Source organism: Schistocerca americana, unplaced genomic scaffold, assembly GCF_021461395.2.
Source record: "Schistocerca americana isolate TAMUIC-IGC-003095 unplaced genomic scaffold, iqSchAmer2.1 HiC_scaffold_751, whole genome shotgun sequence".
NCBI classification, from domain to species: domain Eukaryota; kingdom Metazoa; phylum Arthropoda; class Insecta; order Orthoptera; family Acrididae; genus Schistocerca; species Schistocerca americana.
This window is the reverse complement of record NW_025726513.1, coordinates 1-12,591: the sequence shown is the minus strand read 5'-3', so window position 1 is coordinate 12,591 and position 12,591 is coordinate 1. Positions and strand designations below refer to the sequence as shown.

At 53.4% G+C, this 12,591-nt stretch overlaps 10 non-coding genes across 10 annotated transcripts; all 10 read left to right on the top strand.

Annotated features, from left to right (window-relative positions):
- Window positions 1–881: 881 nt before the first annotated feature.
- Window positions 882–1,000, top strand: LOC124590245. Its single transcript, XR_006976466.1, has one exon. It is a non-coding gene; the product is annotated as a 5S ribosomal RNA (ribosomal RNA).
- Window positions 1,001–2,131: 1,131 nt separating this feature from the next.
- Window positions 2,132–2,250, top strand: LOC124590244. The gene has a single exon (XR_006976465.1). It is a non-coding gene; the product is annotated as a 5S ribosomal RNA (ribosomal RNA).
- A 1,130-nt stretch (window positions 2,251–3,380) lies between these two features.
- Window positions 3,381–3,499, top strand: LOC124590243. Its single transcript, XR_006976464.1, has one exon. It is a non-coding gene; the product is annotated as a 5S ribosomal RNA (ribosomal RNA).
- A 1,131-nt stretch (window positions 3,500–4,630) lies between these two features.
- On the top strand, window positions 4,631–4,749 carry LOC124590242. The gene has a single exon (XR_006976463.1). It is a non-coding gene; the product is annotated as a 5S ribosomal RNA (ribosomal RNA).
- A 1,131-nt stretch (window positions 4,750–5,880) lies between these two features.
- Window positions 5,881–5,999, top strand: LOC124590241. The gene has a single exon (XR_006976462.1). It is a non-coding gene; the product is annotated as a 5S ribosomal RNA (ribosomal RNA).
- Window positions 6,000–7,130: 1,131 nt separating this feature from the next.
- On the top strand, window positions 7,131–7,249 carry LOC124590286. Its single transcript, XR_006976505.1, has one exon. It is a non-coding gene; the product is annotated as a 5S ribosomal RNA (ribosomal RNA).
- Window positions 7,250–8,381: 1,132 nt separating this feature from the next.
- LOC124590274 lies at window positions 8,382–8,500 on the top strand. Its single transcript, XR_006976494.1, has one exon. It is a non-coding gene; the product is annotated as a 5S ribosomal RNA (ribosomal RNA).
- A 1,130-nt stretch (window positions 8,501–9,630) lies between these two features.
- LOC124590263 lies at window positions 9,631–9,749 on the top strand. Its single transcript, XR_006976483.1, has one exon. It is a non-coding gene; the product is annotated as a 5S ribosomal RNA (ribosomal RNA).
- Window positions 9,750–10,880: 1,131 nt separating this feature from the next.
- Window positions 10,881–10,999, top strand: LOC124590251. The gene has a single exon (XR_006976472.1). It is a non-coding gene; the product is annotated as a 5S ribosomal RNA (ribosomal RNA).
- Window positions 11,000–12,130: 1,131 nt separating this feature from the next.
- Window positions 12,131–12,249, top strand: LOC124590238. Its single transcript, XR_006976459.1, has one exon. It is a non-coding gene; the product is annotated as a 5S ribosomal RNA (ribosomal RNA).
- Window positions 12,250–12,591: the final 342 nt, after the last annotated feature.

Sequence of the window (12,591 nt, the reverse complement as noted above, 5' to 3'; positions counted from 1 at the left end):
CAGTGCAAAGTTCCAACAACAAAAAAAAAAAAAATTGAAAATAAACGACTGTAATAAACGTAAGATACGATATTAATGGCCTCAGCTCGAAGAAGAATGTGCCAAGGAAGATTTCCAAAGAGTCTCTGGAGATAACAAAACAGTACGAACCGACAGATACGTTCTGAAATACGTCAGGGCTTATTGTTTTGTTGCATTGTACGGCTGCAGATTTGTAAACAAAAATTTCTCTTTCGTCGCTAGAAGAGATGGATGCTTTGGCGACCCTCCTGTGTCCTGCGTCCCTGTTTTCGCACCTTTCCACGGCACGGCGCTGCCCTACCCGCCGCAAACGGCGTCTCGGACACGCCCGTTAGGCCCACGGCCGTCTCGCAGATGTTTGTCGTGCTTGTACTGTCATATGGGCCACGACCCGAGCGGCAGCGAGCGGCAGTCGAGCAAAGTCGGGACAAGTCGGGACGGGGACAGGGATAGGAATGGTGCGAACGCACTGCGAACTACGCAGACACCTGGTGTGAGGCGGGGCGAGGAAGCCCACATCGCTACCAGTGGCGCCCTCCAGCACGACACTGCCACACCCCGCACAGGCCCTCCGCTGGACACCAGGGACAAGATGCGTCCTCCGCTAGTGTCGAAGGCTGCACGCGCCCAGCGAATGACAGGACGTGCAACGAGCAGCAGTGCGTCTCACACACGCGGCGGTGCGCCCGCTAATTCGGCCGTCGCTCCGCTGGGACGCCGGGCGCGCCCCCCGCGCCGTCCTCGAGGAGCTGGCTGTTGCGGAAGGAAGTGCTTTCGTCAAATGCGGCGGAAAACTAACATTTTGTGTATTGGGAGAGAAGCCGAACGCGAATTCTGCCGTGCTCCTACATTACATGATTGCCAACGGCCATACCATGATGATTGCACCGGTTCTCGTCCGATCACCGAAGTTAAGCATCATTGGGCCCGGTTAGTACTTGGAGGGGTGACCGCCTGGGAAACCCGGGTGCTGTTGGCTCCCTTTTTTTTTTTGTTATTATGTCGCTACCCCTGGCAGCCCAATAAAAAAAAGTGCTGTTGGCTCCCTTACATTTTCCCCTTTTTGCATCGCTACCCCTGCCAGCCCTCTTTTCATACTACCTTTCCGTTGTGACAAAGATGCTTCCTTCAGCAATTTAAACGTGCCAAGAAATCCTTGACAATAACGAAACACTACGAATTGACAGATGTGATCTGAAATAAGCCAGGGCCTCCTACTGTTTCGTAGCAGTGCAAAGTTCCAACAACAAAAAAAAAAAAAAATTGAAAATAAACGACTGTAATAAACGTAAGATACGATATTAATGGCCTCAGCTCGAAGAAGAATGTGCCAAGGAAGATTTCCAAAGAGTCTCTGGAGATAACAAAACAGTACGAACCGACAGATACGTTCTGAAATACGTCAGGGCTTATTGTTTTGTTGCATTGTACGGCTGCAGATTTGTAAACAAAAATTTCTCTTTCGTCGCTAGAAGAGATGGATGCTTTGGCGACCCTCCTGTGTCCTGCGTCCCTGTTTTCGCACCTTTCCACGGCACGGCGCTGCCCTACCCGCCGCAAACGGCGTCTCGGACACGCCCGTTAGGCCCACGGCCGTCTCGCAGATGTTTGTCGTGCTTGTACTGTCATATGGGCCACGACCCGAGCGGCAGCGAGCGGCAGTCGAGCAAAGTCGGGACAAGTCGGGACGGGGACAGGGATAGGAATGGTGCGAACGCACTGCGAACTACGCAGACACCTGGTGTGAGGCGGGGCGAGGAAGCCCACATCGCTACCAGTGGCGCCCTCCAGCACGACACTGCCACACCCCGCACAGGCCCTCCGCTGGACACCAGGGACAAGATGCGTCCTCCGCTAGTGTCGAAGGCTGCACGCGCCCAGCGAATGACAGGACGTGCAACGAGCAGCAGTGCGTCTCACACACGCGGCGGTGCGCCCGCTAATTCGGCCGTCGCTCCGCTGGGACGCCGGGCGCGCCCCCCGCGCCGTCCTCGAGGAGCTGGCTGTTGCGGAAGGAAGTGCTTTCGTCAAATGCGGCGGAAAACTAACATTTTGTGTATTGGGAGAGAAGCCGAACGCGAATTCTGCCGTGCTCCTACATTACATGATTGCCAACGGCCATACCATGATGATTGCACCGGTTCTCGTCCGATCACCGAAGTTAAGCATCATTGGGCCCGGTTAGTACTTGGAGGGGTGACCGCCTGGGAAACCCGGGTGCTGTTGGCTCCCTTTTTTTTTTTGTTATTATGTCGCTACCCCTGGCAGCCCAATAAAAAAAAGTGCTGTTGGCTCCCTTACATTTTCCCCTTTTTGCATCGCTACCCCTGCCAGCCCTCTTTTCATACTACCTTTCCGTTGTGACAAAGATGCTTCCTTCAGCAATTTAAACGTGCCAAGAAATCCTTGACAATAACGAAACACTACGAATTGACAGATGTGATCTGAAATAAGCCAGGGCCTCCTACTGTTTCGTAGCAGTGCAAAGTTCCAACAACAAAAAAAAAAAAAATTGAAAATAAACGACTGTAATAAACGTAAGATACGATATTAATGGCCTCAGCTCGAAGAAGAATGTGCCAAGGAAGATTTCCAAAGAGTCTCTGGAGATAACAAAACAGTACGAACCGACAGATACGTTCTGAAATACGTCAGGGCTTATTGTTTTGTTGCATTGTACGGCTGCAGATTTGTAAACAAAAATTTCTCTTTCGTCGCTAGAAGAGATGGATGCTTTGGCGACCCTCCTGTGTCCTGCGTCCCTGTTTTCGCACCTTTCCACGGCACGGCGCTGCCCTACCCGCCGCAAACGGCGTCTCGGACACGCCCGTTAGGCCCACGGCCGTCTCGCAGATGTTTGTCGTGCTTGTACTGTCATATGGGCCACGACCCGAGCGGCAGCGAGCGGCAGTCGAGCAAAGTCGGGACAAGTCGGGACGGGGACAGGGATAGGAATGGTGCGAACGCACTGCGAACTACGCAGACACCTGGTGTGAGGCGGGGCGAGGAAGCCCACATCGCTACCAGTGGCGCCCTCCAGCACGACACTGCCACACCCCGCACAGGCCCTCCGCTGGACACCAGGGACAAGATGCGTCCTCCGCTAGTGTCGAAGGCTGCACGCGCCCAGCGAATGACAGGACGTGCAACGAGCAGCAGTGCGTCTCACACACGCGGCGGTGCGCCCGCTAATTCGGCCGTCGCTCCGCTGGGACGCCGGGCGCGCCCCCCGCGCCGTCCTCGAGGAGCTGGCTGTTGCGGAAGGAAGTGCTTTCGTCAAATGCGGCGGAAAACTAACATTTTGTGTATTGGGAGAGAAGCCGAACGCGAATTCTGCCGTGCTCCTACATTACATGATTGCCAACGGCCATACCATGATGATTGCACCGGTTCTCGTCCGATCACCGAAGTTAAGCATCATTGGGCCCGGTTAGTACTTGGAGGGGTGACCGCCTGGGAAACCCGGGTGCTGTTGGCTCCCTTTTTTTTTTTGTTATTATGTCGCTACCCCTGGCAGCCCAATAAAAAAAAGTGCTGTTGGCTCCCTTACATTTTCCCCTTTTTGCATCGCTACCCCTGCCAGCCCTCTTTTCATACTACCTTTCCGTTGTGACAAAGATGCTTCCTTCAGCAATTTAAACGTGCCAAGAAATCCTTGACAATAACGAAACACTACGAATTGACAGATGTGATCTGAAATAAGCCAGGGCCTCCTACTGTTTCGTAGCAGTGCAAAGTTCCAACAACAAAAAAAAAAAAAAATTGAAAATAAACGACTGTAATAAACGTAAGATACGATATTAATGGCCTCAGCTCGAAGAAGAATGTGCCAAGGAAGATTTCCAAAGAGTCTCTGGAGATAACAAAACAGTACGAACCGACAGATACGTTCTGAAATACGTCAGGGCTTATTGTTTTGTTGCATTGTACGGCTGCAGATTTGTAAACAAAAATTTCTCTTTCGTCGCTAGAAGAGATGGATGCTTTGGCGACCCTCCTGTGTCCTGCGTCCCTGTTTTCGCACCTTTCCACGGCACGGCGCTGCCCTACCCGCCGCAAACGGCGTCTCGGACACGCCCGTTAGGCCCACGGCCGTCTCGCAGATGTTTGTCGTGCTTGTACTGTCATATGGGCCACGACCCGAGCGGCAGCGAGCGGCAGTCGAGCAAAGTCGGGACAAGTCGGGACGGGGACAGGGATAGGAATGGTGCGAACGCACTGCGAACTACGCAGACACCTGGTGTGAGGCGGGGCGAGGAAGCCCACATCGCTACCAGTGGCGCCCTCCAGCACGACACTGCCACACCCCGCACAGGCCCTCCGCTGGACACCAGGGACAAGATGCGTCCTCCGCTAGTGTCGAAGGCTGCACGCGCCCAGCGAATGACAGGACGTGCAACGAGCAGCAGTGCGTCTCACACACGCGGCGGTGCGCCCGCTAATTCGGCCGTCGCTCCGCTGGGACGCCGGGCGCGCCCCCCGCGCCGTCCTCGAGGAGCTGGCTGTTGCGGAAGGAAGTGCTTTCGTCAAATGCGGCGGAAAACTAACATTTTGTGTATTGGGAGAGAAGCCGAACGCGAATTCTGCCGTGCTCCTACATTACATGATTGCCAACGGCCATACCATGATGATTGCACCGGTTCTCGTCCGATCACCGAAGTTAAGCATCATTGGGCCCGGTTAGTACTTGGAGGGGTGACCGCCTGGGAAACCCGGGTGCTGTTGGCTCCCTTTTTTTTTTTGTTATTATGTCGCTACCCCTGGCAGCCCAATAAAAAAAAGTGCTGTTGGCTCCCTTACATTTTCCCCTTTTTGCATCGCTACCCCTGCCAGCCCTCTTTTCATACTACCTTTCCGTTGTGACAAAGATGCTTCCTTCAGCAATTTAAACGTGCCAAGAAATCCTTGACAATAACGAAACACTACGAATTGACAGATGTGATCTGAAATAAGCCAGGGCCTCCTACTGTTTCGTAGCAGTGCAAAGTTCCAACAACAAAAAAAAAAAAAAATTGAAAATAAACGACTGTAATAAACGTAAGATACGATATTAATGGCCTCAGCTCGAAGAAGAATGTGCCAAGGAAGATTTCCAAAGAGTCTCTGGAGATAACAAAACAGTACGAACCGACAGATACGTTCTGAAATACGTCAGGGCTTATTGTTTTGTTGCATTGTACGGCTGCAGATTTGTAAACAAAAATTTCTCTTTCGTCGCTAGAAGAGATGGATGCTTTGGCGACCCTCCTGTGTCCTGCGTCCCTGTTTTCGCACCTTTCCACGGCACGGCGCTGCCCTACCCGCCGCAAACGGCGTCTCGGACACGCCCGTTAGGCCCACGGCCGTCTCGCAGATGTTTGTCGTGCTTGTACTGTCATATGGGCCACGACCCGAGCGGCAGCGAGCGGCAGTCGAGCAAAGTCGGGACAAGTCGGGACGGGGACAGGGATAGGAATGGTGCGAACGCACTGCGAACTACGCAGACACCTGGTGTGAGGCGGGGCGAGGAAGCCCACATCGCTACCAGTGGCGCCCTCCAGCACGACACTGCCACACCCCGCACAGGCCCTCCGCTGGACACCAGGGACAAGATGCGTCCTCCGCTAGTGTCGAAGGCTGCACGCGCCCAGCGAATGACAGGACGTGCAACGAGCAGCAGTGCGTCTCACACACGCGGCGGTGCGCCCGCTAATTCGGCCGTCGCTCCGCTGGGACGCCGGGCGCGCCCCCCGCGCCGTCCTCGAGGAGCTGGCTGTTGCGGAAGGAAGTGCTTTCGTCAAATGCGGCGGAAAACTAACATTTTGTGTATTGGGAGAGAAGCCGAACGCGAATTCTGCCGTGCTCCTACATTACATGATTGCCAACGGCCATACCATGATGATTGCACCGGTTCTCGTCCGATCACCGAAGTTAAGCATCATTGGGCCCGGTTAGTACTTGGAGGGGTGACCGCCTGGGAAACCCGGGTGCTGTTGGCTCCCTTTTTTTTTTTGTTATTATGTCGCTACCCCTGGCAGCCCAATAAAAAAAAGTGCTGTTGGCTCCCTTACATTTTCCCCTTTTTGCATCGCTACCCCTGCCAGCCCTCTTTTCATACTACCTTTCCGTTGTGACAAAGATGCTTCCTTCAGCAATTTAAACGTGCCAAGAAATCCTTGACAATAACGAAACACTACGAATTGACAGATGTGATCTGAAATAAGCCAGGGCCTCCTACTGTTTCGTAGCAGTGCAAAGTTCCAACAACAAAAAAAAAAAAAAATTGAAAATAAACGACTGTAATAAACGTAAGATACGATATTAATGGCCTCAGCTCGAAGAAGAATGTGCCAAGGAAGATTTCCAAAGAGTCTCTGGAGATAACAAAACAGTACGAACCGACAGATACGTTCTGAAATACGTCAGGGCTTATTGTTTTGTTGCATTGTACGGCTGCAGATTTGTAAACAAAAATTTCTCTTTCGTCGCTAGAAGAGATGGATGCTTTGGCGACCCTCCTGTGTCCTGCGTCCCTGTTTTCGCACCTTTCCACGGCACGGCGCTGCCCTACCCGCCGCAAACGGCGTCTCGGACACGCCCGTTAGGCCCACGGCCGTCTCGCAGATGTTTGTCGTGCTTGTACTGTCATATGGGCCACGACCCGAGCGGCAGCGAGCGGCAGTCGAGCAAAGTCGGGACAAGTCGGGACGGGGACAGGGATAGGAATGGTGCGAACGCACTGCGAACTACGCAGACACCTGGTGTGAGGCGGGGCGAGGAAGCCCACATCGCTACCAGTGGCGCCCTCCAGCACGACACTGCCACACCCCGCACAGGCCCTCCGCTGGACACCAGGGACAAGATGCGTCCTCCGCTAGTGTCGAAGGCTGCACGCGCCCAGCGAATGACAGGACGTGCAACGAGCAGCAGTGCGTCTCACACACGCGGCGGTGCGCCCGCTAATTCGGCCGTCGCTCCGCTGGGACGCCGGGCGCGCCCCCCGCGCCGTCCTCGAGGAGCTGGCTGTTGCGGAAGGAAGTGCTTTCGTCAAATGCGGCGGAAAACTAACATTTTGTGTATTGGGAGAGAAGCCGAACGCGAATTCTGCCGTGCTCCTACATTACATGATTGCCAACGGCCATACCATGATGATTGCACCGGTTCTCGTCCGATCACCGAAGTTAAGCATCATTGGGCCCGGTTAGTACTTGGAGGGGTGACCGCCTGGGAAACCCGGGTGCTGTTGGCTCCCTTTTTTTTTTTGTTATTATGTCGCTACCCCTGGCAGCCCAATAAAAAAAAGTGCTGTTGGCTCCCTTACATTTTCCCCTTTTTGCATCGCTACCCCTGCCAGCCCTCTTTTCATACTACCTTTCCGTTGTGACAAAGATGCTTCCTTCAGCAATTTAAACGTGCCAAGAAATCCTTGACAATAACGAAACACTACGAATTGACAGATGTGATCTGAAATAAGCCAGGGCCTCCTACTGTTTCGTAGCAGTGCAAAGTTCCAACAACAAAAAAAAAAAAAAAATTGAAAATAAACGACTGTAATAAACGTAAGATACGATATTAATGGCCTCAGCTCGAAGAAGAATGTGCCAAGGAAGATTTCCAAAGAGTCTCTGGAGATAACAAAACAGTACGAACCGACAGATACGTTCTGAAATACGTCAGGGCTTATTGTTTTGTTGCATTGTACGGCTGCAGATTTGTAAACAAAAATTTCTCTTTCGTCGCTAGAAGAGATGGATGCTTTGGCGACCCTCCTGTGTCCTGCGTCCCTGTTTTCGCACCTTTCCACGGCACGGCGCTGCCCTACCCGCCGCAAACGGCGTCTCGGACACGCCCGTTAGGCCCACGGCCGTCTCGCAGATGTTTGTCGTGCTTGTACTGTCATATGGGCCACGACCCGAGCGGCAGCGAGCGGCAGTCGAGCAAAGTCGGGACAAGTCGGGACGGGGACAGGGATAGGAATGGTGCGAACGCACTGCGAACTACGCAGACACCTGGTGTGAGGCGGGGCGAGGAAGCCCACATCGCTACCAGTGGCGCCCTCCAGCACGACACTGCCACACCCCGCACAGGCCCTCCGCTGGACACCAGGGACAAGATGCGTCCTCCGCTAGTGTCGAAGGCTGCACGCGCCCAGCGAATGACAGGACGTGCAACGAGCAGCAGTGCGTCTCACACACGCGGCGGTGCGCCCGCTAATTCGGCCGTCGCTCCGCTGGGACGCCGGGCGCGCCCCCCGCGCCGTCCTCGAGGAGCTGGCTGTTGCGGAAGGAAGTGCTTTCGTCAAATGCGGCGGAAAACTAACATTTTGTGTATTGGGAGAGAAGCCGAACGCGAATTCTGCCGTGCTCCTACATTACATGATTGCCAACGGCCATACCATGATGATTGCACCGGTTCTCGTCCGATCACCGAAGTTAAGCATCATTGGGCCCGGTTAGTACTTGGAGGGGTGACCGCCTGGGAAACCCGGGTGCTGTTGGCTCCCTTTTTTTTTTTGTTATTATGTCGCTACCCCTGGCAGCCCAATAAAAAAAAGTGCTGTTGGCTCCCTTACATTTTCCCCTTTTTGCATCGCTACCCCTGCCAGCCCTCTTTTCATACTACCTTTCCGTTGTGACAAAGATGCTTCCTTCAGCAATTTAAACGTGCCAAGAAATCCTTGACAATAACGAAACACTACGAATTGACAGATGTGATCTGAAATAAGCCAGGGCCTCCTACTGTTTCGTAGCAGTGCAAAGTTCCAACAACAAAAAAAAAAAAAATTGAAAATAAACGACTGTAATAAACGTAAGATACGATATTAATGGCCTCAGCTCGAAGAAGAATGTGCCAAGGAAGATTTCCAAAGAGTCTCTGGAGATAACAAAACAGTACGAACCGACAGATACGTTCTGAAATACGTCAGGGCTTATTGTTTTGTTGCATTGTACGGCTGCAGATTTGTAAACAAAAATTTCTCTTTCGTCGCTAGAAGAGATGGATGCTTTGGCGACCCTCCTGTGTCCTGCGTCCCTGTTTTCGCACCTTTCCACGGCACGGCGCTGCCCTACCCGCCGCAAACGGCGTCTCGGACACGCCCGTTAGGCCCACGGCCGTCTCGCAGATGTTTGTCGTGCTTGTACTGTCATATGGGCCACGACCCGAGCGGCAGCGAGCGGCAGTCGAGCAAAGTCGGGACAAGTCGGGACGGGGACAGGGATAGGAATGGTGCGAACGCACTGCGAACTACGCAGACACCTGGTGTGAGGCGGGGCGAGGAAGCCCACATCGCTACCAGTGGCGCCCTCCAGCACGACACTGCCACACCCCGCACAGGCCCTCCGCTGGACACCAGGGACAAGATGCGTCCTCCGCTAGTGTCGAAGGCTGCACGCGCCCAGCGAATGACAGGACGTGCAACGAGCAGCAGTGCGTCTCACACACGCGGCGGTGCGCCCGCTAATTCGGCCGTCGCTCCGCTGGGACGCCGGGCGCGCCCCCCGCGCCGTCCTCGAGGAGCTGGCTGTTGCGGAAGGAAGTGCTTTCGTCAAATGCGGCGGAAAACTAACATTTTGTGTATTGGGAGAGAAGCCGAACGCGAATTCTGCCGTGCTCCTACATTACATGATTGCCAACGGCCATACCATGATGATTGCACCGGTTCTCGTCCGATCACCGAAGTTAAGCATCATTGGGCCCGGTTAGTACTTGGAGGGGTGACCGCCTGGGAAACCCGGGTGCTGTTGGCTCCCTTTTTTTTTTTGTTATTATGTCGCTACCCCTGGCAGCCCAATAAAAAAAAGTGCTGTTGGCTCCCTTACATTTTCCCCTTTTTGCATCGCTACCCCTGCCAGCCCTCTTTTCATACTACCTTTCCGTTGTGACAAAGATGCTTCCTTCAGCAATTTAAACGTGCCAAGAAATCCTTGACAATAACGAAACACTACGAATTGACAGATGTGATCTGAAATAAGCCAGGGCCTCCTACTGTTTCGTAGCAGTGCAAAGTTCCAACAACAAAAAAAAAAAAAAATTGAAAATAAACGACTGTAATAAACGTAAGATACGATATTAATGGCCTCAGCTCGAAGAAGAATGTGCCAAGGAAGATTTCCAAAGAGTCTCTGGAGATAACAAAACAGTACGAACCGACAGATACGTTCTGAAATACGTCAGGGCTTATTGTTTTGTTGCATTGTACGGCTGCAGATTTGTAAACAAAAATTTCTCTTTCGTCGCTAGAAGAGATGGATGCTTTGGCGACCCTCCTGTGTCCTGCGTCCCTGTTTTCGCACCTTTCCACGGCACGGCGCTGCCCTACCCGCCGCAAACGGCGTCTCGGACACGCCCGTTAGGCCCACGGCCGTCTCGCAGATGTTTGTCGTGCTTGTACTGTCATATGGGCCACGACCCGAGCGGCAGCGAGCGGCAGTCGAGCAAAGTCGGGACAAGTCGGGACGGGGACAGGGATAGGAATGGTGCGAACGCACTGCGAACTACGCAGACACCTGGTGTGAGGCGGGGCGAGGAAGCCCACATCGCTACCAGTGGCGCCCTCCAGCACGACACTGCCACACCCCGCACAGGCCCTCCGCTGGACACCAGGGACAAGATGCGTCCTCCGCTAGTGTCGAAGGCTGCACGCGCCCAGCGAATGACAGGACGTGCAACGAGCAGCAGTGCGTCTCACACACGCGGCGGTGCGCCCGCTAATTCGGCCGTCGCTCCGCTGGGACGCCGGGCGCGCCCCCCGCGCCGTCCTCGAGGAGCTGGCTGTTGCGGAAGGAAGTGCTTTCGTCAAATGCGGCGGAAAACTAACATTTTGTGTATTGGGAGAGAAGCCGAACGCGAATTCTGCCGTGCTCCTACATTACATGATTGCCAACGGCCATACCATGATGATTGCACCGGTTCTCGTCCGATCACCGAAGTTAAGCATCATTGGGCCCGGTTAGTACTTGGAGGGGTGACCGCCTGGGAAACCCGGGTGCTGTTGGCTCCCTTTTTTTTTTTGTTATTATGTCGCTACCCCTGGCAGCCCAATAAAAAAAAGTGCTGTTGGCTCCCTTACATTTTCCCCTTTTTGCATCGCTACCCCTGCCAGCCCTCTTTTCATACTACCTTTCCGTTGTGACAAAGATGCTTCCTTCAGCAATTTAAACGTGCCAAGAAATCCTTGACAATAACGAAACACTACGAATTGACAGATGTGATCTGAAATAAGCCAGGGCCTCCTACTGTTTCGTAGCAGTGCAAAGTTCCAACAACAAAAAAAAAAAAAAATTGAAAATAAACGACTGTAATAAACGTAAGATACGATATTAATGGCCTCAGCTCGAAGAAGAATGGGCCAAGGAAGATTTCCAAAGAGTCTCTGGAGATAACAAAACAGTACGAACCGACAGATACGTTCTGAAATACGTCAGGGCTTATTGTTTTGTTGCATTGTACGGCTGCAGATTTGTAAACAAAAATTTCTCTTTCGTCGCTAGAAGAGATGGATGCTTTGGCGACCCTCCTGTGTCCTGCGTCCCTGTTTTCGCACCTTTCCACGGCACGGCGCTGCCCTACCCGCCGCAAACGGCGTCTCGGACACGCCCGTTAGGCCCACGGCCGTCTCGCAGATGTTTGTCGTGCTTGTACTGTCATATGGGCCACGACCCGAGCGGCAGCGAGCGGCAGTCGAGCAAAGTCGGGACAAGTCGGGACGGGGACAGGGATAGGAATGGTGCGAACGCACTGCGAACTACGCAGACACCTGGTGTGAGGCGGGGCGAGGAAGCCCACATCGCTACCAGTGGCGCCCTCCAGCACGACACTGCCACACCCCGCACAGGCCCTCCGCTGGACACCAGGGACAAGATGCGTCCTCCGCTAGTGTCGAAGGCTGCACGCGCCCAGCGAATGACAGGACGTGCAACGAGCAGCAGTGCGTCTCACACACGCGGCGGTGCGCCCGCTAATTCGGCCGTCGCTCCGCTGGGACGCCGGGCGCGCCCCCCGCGCCGTCCTCGAGGAGCTGGCTGTTGCGGAAGGAAGTGCTTTCGTCAAATGCGGCGGAAAACTAACATTTTGTGTATTGGGAGAGAAGCCGAACGCGAATTCTGCCGTGCTCCTACATTACATGATTGCCAACGGCCATACCATGATGATTGCACCGGTTCTCGTCCGATCACCGAAGTTAAGCATCATTGGGCCCGGTTAGTACTTGGAGGGGTGACCGCCTGGGAAACCCGGGTGCTGTTGGCTCCCTTTTTTTTTTTGTTATTATGTCGCTACCCCTGGCAGCCCAATAAAAAAAAGTGCTGTTGGCTCCCTTACATTTTCCCCTTTTTGCATCGCTACCCCTGCCAGCCCTCTTTTCATACTACCTTTCCGTTGTGACAAAGATGCTTCCTTCAGCAATTTAAACGTGCCAAGAAATCCTTGACAATAACGAAACACTACGAATTGACAGATGTGATCTGAAATAAGCCAGGGCCTCCTACTGTTTCGTAGCAGTGCAAAGTTCCAACAACAAAAAAAAAAAAAAATTGAAAATAAACGACTGTAATAAACGTAAGATACGATATTAATGGCCTCAGCTCGAAG